The 7,705-nt window shown below is 35.6% G+C and overlaps 1 pseudogene; it reads right to left on the bottom strand.

Moving 5' to 3' along the window:
• Positions 1–4,989: 4,989 nt before the first annotated feature.
• LOC102241800 lies at positions 4,990–5,862 on the bottom strand (annotated as a pseudogene).
• Between the last annotated feature and the right edge of the window lie 1,843 nt (positions 5,863–7,705).

Here is a 7,705-nt window from a genome sequence, read left to right as displayed (position 1 = left end):
TAAATCCAGATAGTCTGATTAGATTTAACAACTCTCTTGCACTACCTCCCAATTATTAGCAACACTAGATTGTTGCATTTGTAAATATCAATCAAAATATAAACTATCAACAATACTCAGCAATAAACTCTACTTCTTTAGATCGCTTGCTTCTAGGGTGGACAAAATGTTACTTTACTTTAAATATCAGCACTTATCCTATATAATAAAAGGCTAATATGTAAATTGTCCCCTCGATCAGGAGTTCAACCAGGGGTGGGGCTGGCCTGCCAACTGCTCATGGATCCTCCCCCCAGCCAGCCCAGCCCAATTGGCCAGGATCAGGGTGGGCCAGCTGGACCCCACCCATGCACAAATTCATGCACCAGGACTCTAGTCTAGTATAAACTACTTATTTATCTAATAACAAATAATCTAATACAGAATCTATCTTTTTTCGTGGGGTGTTTTATATCATGATTTGCAATGTGGCAGTATAGCACAGTGGCTAAACACAAGCTTTAGAGTCAGACAGACATAGGTACAACTCCTAGCTCTGCCCTTTATTACTTTTATAACTTTGGTTGAGTTGCTTGATTTTCTTTGCCTAGTCAGATTTATTTCACACCCCACTTCTTAGTTTTCTCATCCTGGATATGGGAATGATAACAATACCAAATAGGGATGAAGATAATATTGTCTACTTCATAGGGTTGTTGTGAGGATTAATTTATAATGATAAAAAATCCCTTAGCACAGTGCCTGACATATAGTAAGTACTCAAAATGTATCTTCTTTGAAGATTATTAATTAGTTAATAGATTATTATTAATCAAGAGTGACTAACTATGTACTGTCATTCTTGATCCAGGGCCTTCTTTGCCAGGTCTTTAACTAAACTCATCTTCACTTAATCCAGTGGTTCTCAACCTTCTGGCCCTTTAAATACAGTTCCTCATGTTGTGACCCAATCATAAAATTATTTTCGTTGCTACTTCATAACTGTAATGTTGCTACTGTTATGAATCGTAATGTAAATATCTGATATGCAGGATGGTCTCAAGCGACCCCAGTGAAAGGGTCGTTCGACCGCCAAAGGGGTCGCGACCCACAGGTTGAGAACAGCTGAATCCATTCCTTTGGTCACTATCATCTACTTGGTGGTAGTGGTAGTGGGGAGTGATTTGTTGGCTGAGTTGCAGTGCTTCAGACTCTTTAAGGGATTTGCATCTCTTGCCAAGCTTTACTGTGTTTCTGATTCCAGTTCTAAATTGTATTTTTCCCTGATGATTTACAGTAAACTAATGATTTCTATAGCAACAGCACCAAGGGATAACTCTGTAACAAAAATTTGGCATTTGTGATATCATTAAAACCCCTTTATGAGCATCTCAAAAAGACTAGACATGATCAGATATAAATTTTTTGAAATCCATACTAGCCTATATTATTATATTTTTATTTCTCTAGAACACATTCTCTTCTCTGCAGAATAATTATCCAAAAACTAAACTATGATCATGTCTAGCTCTCTTCTTTGAATCCTTCAAGGTCTTTTCATTGTCTTAAGATGGTGGTTCTAAAATTATGATCTGTGAGATCCTTAGAGGTCTGTGAGATAAATTTCAATGTCAAAACAATATTCATAATAATATTGAGATATTATTTACTATTTTTATTTTCATTTTTTCATGAGCATACAACAGAGTTTTCCAGAGTTTATGTGACATTTGATATTTCAATAAATTGGTGGAAGTCAGATGTGAGAATCGGCTCATTTTCTATATAAGCCAGACATTGAAGAGATTTGCAAAACACTCTTTTTTTTTAACATGTAATGGATTTTTAATTATTTTAAACTAGAGGCTTGGTGCACGAATTCATGCACCAGTGGGGTCCCTCAGACTGACCTGTGGGATTGGGCTGAATCCAGCTCTCTGACATCCCCCGAGGGGTCCAGGATTGTAAGAGGGTGCAGGGCAGGTTGAGGGACCCCACCGGTGCACAATTGGGGCCAGGAAGAGATGTAGCAGGTTGGCCAGACAGGAAGGGACCACAGGAGGGCTCCAGGGCATGTTTGGCCCATTTCTTTCAGTCCCGATTGGCCAGACCCCAGCAGCAAGCTAACCTACCAGTCTTAGCATCTGCCCCCTGGTGGTCACTGCATGTCATAGCAACTGGTCAACTGGTTGACTGTCTGCCCCCTGGTAGTCAGTACACATTATAGCGAGTGGTTGAGCGACCTTAGCATATCATTAGCATATTACACTTTGATTGGTTGAAAGGATGACTGGATGACCAGACACTTAGCATATTAGGCTTTTATTATATAGGATGATTAAATATTTTTAATATTTGCCCAATTTAATTTATAATATTTTAAGTATTAACAGATATGACACATAAACTGAAGCTCTTTGGAGCCCTCCATAATTTTTAAGAATATAACTGGGTCCTGAGACCAAAAAGTTTGCAGACTGTTCCTTTAAGTTAAAGTCCAAACTCTTATATGGTTCCCTAGCCATCATGGTTTGGCCCCTGCATTCTTATCCAGCTTTCTCTCTCTGCCTCTTAACCTATGTTCTAACCACACTGAATTTTCCATTTTTTTTTTGCTCTTTCACCCATATAACATACCATTCCTTCTTTTACTTGACTAAATCTTACTCATACTTCAAATTCAGAATTAGATTACCTCCATTACAGTTGTGCCTCTCTTGGCAATCATCACACTATATGATAATTTTGTTTGTTTGTTTTCCCACTAGATTATAAACTGCATAAGTGCAGGCACTATTGGTTATTCATACTGTTTTTCTCCTAGGGCAGTAAAGTACTAAGTAAACACTTTTTGAAGTGAATTTGAGTGAACTGAATAGAAAGTCTGATAGTGTTTCTAAAAATTTTATGTATGCAATTTAGTACCTGGTATTCTTCTTGAGTTAGCTGGATGCATAAGCTTTTTACCAATTCTACTGAACTTTGAAGGATAAACATCTTCAGTCATACACATCATAAATGAAAAAAAAAAAACTTCTTGGTTCTTCATCTCTATCATCTGTCAATCCACTTTCAAGTTAACATCTTATTTCTATACTAGAGGCCTGATGCACAAAATTTGTGCAAGGGGCTCGGCCCTTGCAGCTGCAGCTGCCTCAGCTCTCATAGCCCCAGCTTCATCCGGAAGGTCTTCTGGACGGTCATTCCGAAGGTCATTCGGATAGTTGTTCTGCTGTTCGTTCTAATTAGCATATTAGCTCTTTATTATATAAGATGCATCAGTGTTGCCCTGACCGGTTTGGCTCAGTGGATAGAGCATCGGCCTGCGGACCGAAGGGTCCTGGGTTCAATTCCGGTCAGGGGCATGTACCTTGGTTGCGGGTGCGTCCCCAGTGGGAGGTGTGTGGGAGGCAGCTGATCAATGTTTCTCTCTCATCGATGTTTCTGGCTCTCTGTCCCTCTTCCTTCCTCTCTGTAAAAAATCAATAAAATATATTTAAAAAGATGCATCAGTGTCATGAAAACATTAGATTGCTTTCTATCCTAAGTCCAACATGAAGAAATGATTCTGTGGTCTCCCTAGTCATGTTCTCATATTGAGACTGTAAGACAATTTGTGATTTTCTGAATTTTCAATTCATATATATCTTAGGTCTTACTATCAGTACCACTCAGTCAAATAATAATCCAAGGTAAATTATATCGACTTGAAGCATATATATTCATATCAGGAAGTTACTTCTACTGATTAAATGCAACTTTGTTTCTTACAATATACAGTGTTTTTTTAGTTTATTAGGCATGCTTATGTTTTATTTTCCTTTAGGTATTTATTTTGAGAAAATTATACTTTCAAAGAATCAGTCCTTACAAACAGAGCAGCAGCTAATATTTCCAAAAATAAAATCCAATACCTAGATTCTCAAAACCAAATGGGAATGTCTGGTTGTCAGTCAATAATGTCATGCTCAAGTCAGTTTCACATCACAGGGAATAATCTATAACTAATTTCAGTAGGCAAATTCTAATTCTAAATATAACTAGAGACTACCATTTCTATTCTCAACTGTGTTGACAATTGTCTTATTGCTGAATTGTACAGGATAAATTTCTTTGGCAACTTTTTATACTCTCAATGAACACAACTGAACAACTATAATGTTTGTTTAACTTAGTTTTCAAAAATTTCAAAACTTTATTATAATTACTTAAATGTAATTTCTTAGACATGCTAGAATAGGAAAGCCTCCAAATATATCTAATGTTAATATAATAGACAACAAAAAAGTTGCTAAATAATCACTAATAAAAGTGTTTCAGTTGTATGTCCAAGTATGTAATTCAACTTGAACACCAGTGAAAATAGTACAATATTAACTCCAATTCTCTATCAGACTTTCAGTAATGAAGGACAAAAGTTCAATGTGGAAACTAAAATTTGGGTATCTGTTCATTTTTCTGGAAAGCTGTTTCATCCGAATTCAAAATGGCCTAAATTAGTCAGAATATACTGTGGATTTTTACCATAATGCCACATAAAATTAAATTATATTGATAACTTAGTAATTTTTTTATTCTGTTCTATTGAGTAAGGTTACTTTGGAAGTTTGGAACAATATTAACAATAAACTTAAAACAAAAAACCCAAGTCCAAATGTATAACTAAGAAGTATTTTCTATATATATAAAAATCATCAACTTAAATTATAAATGGCTTCCACTAATTATTATTACCACTCAAAAATCACCCTAACTCAATTAAGACAGGTATGGAAGAAAGTGTACCCTGAAGCGTGTTCACATTACAAAGATAAGTGATGAAATTTAGCCAGCGAAATTTCAAATAGGCATATATACAAACATTTGTATGCAAATTTCATGAGTAATTTGTAGAAAATGATTTGTTTCAATAATTTTATGTACAGCTTGTATATAATTTAAAACAAGTAAAACTGAAAATTTTTTATGTAAAAGCCACAATAAAGTCAAATAAAATACTAAATGATAGTCTTACAAACACTCTCTCTTAGGAGAATAATAATTGAGTAATGTTATTCTAAGAAACGCACTCTTCTCAATCATTTCTGTTTTAACTGAAAACACATCTGCCAGCGTGTTTTGGAATTTCTGAACCTCTGACTTTCAAGGCATAACAAGCATTCTCCACTTTGGCCAGACTTTGTTTCAAGGTATATAGCCTCTTAGAAACCTTATAAGGTCCAATATTGCCAATATATGAAAACCTATCATAAATATGACCTAAAAATTGACTCACTTCAAAGGAGGTGTCAAAGTCCACTTTCCTCACACTCCTAGAAGGTAATCAACAGGTGTGATTTTCAGTCTCCAAGTACCAAACTGTTTATCCTGAACCTCAGAAGAGTGTGTCTTACTTTCTTTCCCATTGTCTTCTATTATAAATACAATTTTAATTAATTTCACCCATACTGATAAGTGATTGTGTTTTGATAAAGTGTTGAAAATAGACAGCCTCCATGTATTCCTGTAGTCCTGTAGTAATGGCTCTATGGAACTGATAATGGCTCTCTTCTGTTGAGAGCTCCTGGGCCACCAGTAATATCTTTTGTCTGACAACATCCTATTTAATTTCTGATTCAGCCACTATTTCTTCCATATCCGGGGCACTTGTAATCCTATGGAGCAGAAAAAAATTTCCCTTTTACTTTCTACAGTTATATCTCAACTAAGTTTTACAAATCTCTCATATTTGTCATGTCTTGCAATTAAGTTCCTGCTGGAATGATTTGAAGGCCAACATCATAGGTGAAGATGAATTAACATCCTTCCCTTCTCTTCTCTGGTTATGTGAGAAATCATCATGCTCCCTTTTCTGAATCTTCTTGATCCTTCTTTGTTGCTCATGTTGTCACAGCCTACAATGAGATGAGCAGATACTGAGAGCAGAGTGTGTAAGGTGGCAGTGGGAAATCTGCTGAGGCTAGACTACAAAATACAGTTTTCACAAGACACCTATACCTGACTGGTTCCATTATTTTCATTTTATTTTGAAAATAGAGATGGATTTCAATTTTCAGCTGGGTTCCTAAACTTTTTTTGTTTTTCCTTTCCAATAATTTTTATCCTGATTAGTTAGTTGGCTTGGATACAACATAAGTCAACATTTGGCTATGCAAAACAGTACTTAATACAAAGCGAGGTGTTGTTAAGACACAGATCAATGTCTTATAAGTTGCATCGTCAAACATTGAATAACTATCTTGACATGATAAATAGAATTAATAATTCAAGATAGATGACAGGAAGTTAATTGCTATTGCAACATAAATATGTATTGTGATGCATTTGTGTCTGCTGGATTACTAAATAGAAAATAATTCTATGACTGGAAACTTATCATTCCTACAGTAAGACCTTGCTGTCTCATCCATTCTACACTAACCTCTAGTTTCACAATAGAATACTAAAAGCTTGGCTTATAGTCTGACTTTGGTCATGGCTCTCCAAGCCTCAGTTTTCAAATATAAACATGTTACTGAAAAACCCTTGTGCCATATTTCTTATCAAGGAAAAGTATTCTAAAAATTTTATGGACCAACAATAAAATCAATAATATAAAACTGCTCACCACTTGACAGAAGCTATAACCAAAAGCTCAGAGGGAAAGTAGGGGAGGGTGGGGGAAAGGGGGAGAGACTTGTATGCATGCATATAAGCCCAACCAATGGACACAGACAACAGGGGGTTGAGGGCATGAGTGTAGGGGGTTTATGGGGGGAATGAGGTCACGTATGTAATACCTTAATCAATAAAGAAATTAAAGATTGAAAAAAATTAAAAAAATAAAAATAAATTTAAAAAAGCTATCAGGCACTATGAATATTTTCTGAAAGACTATATGCATGGGCCAGGACTAAGTAGAGATGAAAAATAATTTCCTCCTCCCTAAAAGACTGCATTAATTGAAAGTAGAAATCTAGGTACACTGCTTGGATTTGAAACCCAGATTAATTACTTATCAGATGTATGAATTTTGACAGCTCCTCTATATTTGTTTTCTCATTTAAAATAATGGTAATAATTATAAAACATAACTTACATTGTTGTTGTTAGGGTTAAATGCTGTACTATAGGTAAAGAACAGCACTTGGCACAATGTTAAACAGTTATAGCCATGGTGGTGGTATTATAATTGAAGTAGTTATAGGCATAGCAGCAATCATGGGTAGTGGTAGCTTACCATTTTTGAATTATTGCCCTAAGCGGGGTGCACACGTGAATAAAAAAGTAAGAGATACTATCTAGTAATGCTATGTCAATGATTAGGATAATTTTCTTTACCCAAACACCTTCCTAAGAAGACACCCTTCAAAACCCGGTGTGAAGAATTGAAAGCAGTAACTCCAGGGGGTTGTTATTTCTAACCTTTCTGAGATAAATGAGGAGAAACTTGAGAGAAATCAGGTATATGCCATGGGAGAGTTGTAGAACTCTACTTGATTGTTTTATGGTTGCAAACATGTAGAAAAAATAAAATCTCATCCCTTGCAAAGAGATCAAGAGAGGCAGCAGCCAGGACTGTTGTCTATTGTGACAATGATGAAAAAAGCGGAGAAAGAGAAGTAAAGCCTCAGGAGATCCTACAAGATAGTGCTGGGTCTGTACAGAATGAGGCAAAAGTAGGTTTATTGTGAGTATGTGAAATAGAGTTTATTATTCTATTAGTATTTATTAACTAGAGGCACAG

Source organism: Myotis brandtii, unplaced genomic scaffold (genome assembly GCF_000412655.1).
Source record: "Myotis brandtii unplaced genomic scaffold, ASM41265v1 scaffold126, whole genome shotgun sequence".
In the NCBI taxonomy this organism is placed as follows: Eukaryota; Metazoa; Chordata; class Mammalia; order Chiroptera; family Vespertilionidae; genus Myotis; species Myotis brandtii.
The sequence above is the reverse complement of the archived record's forward strand: the minus strand, read 5'-3'. Positions and strand labels throughout refer to the sequence as shown.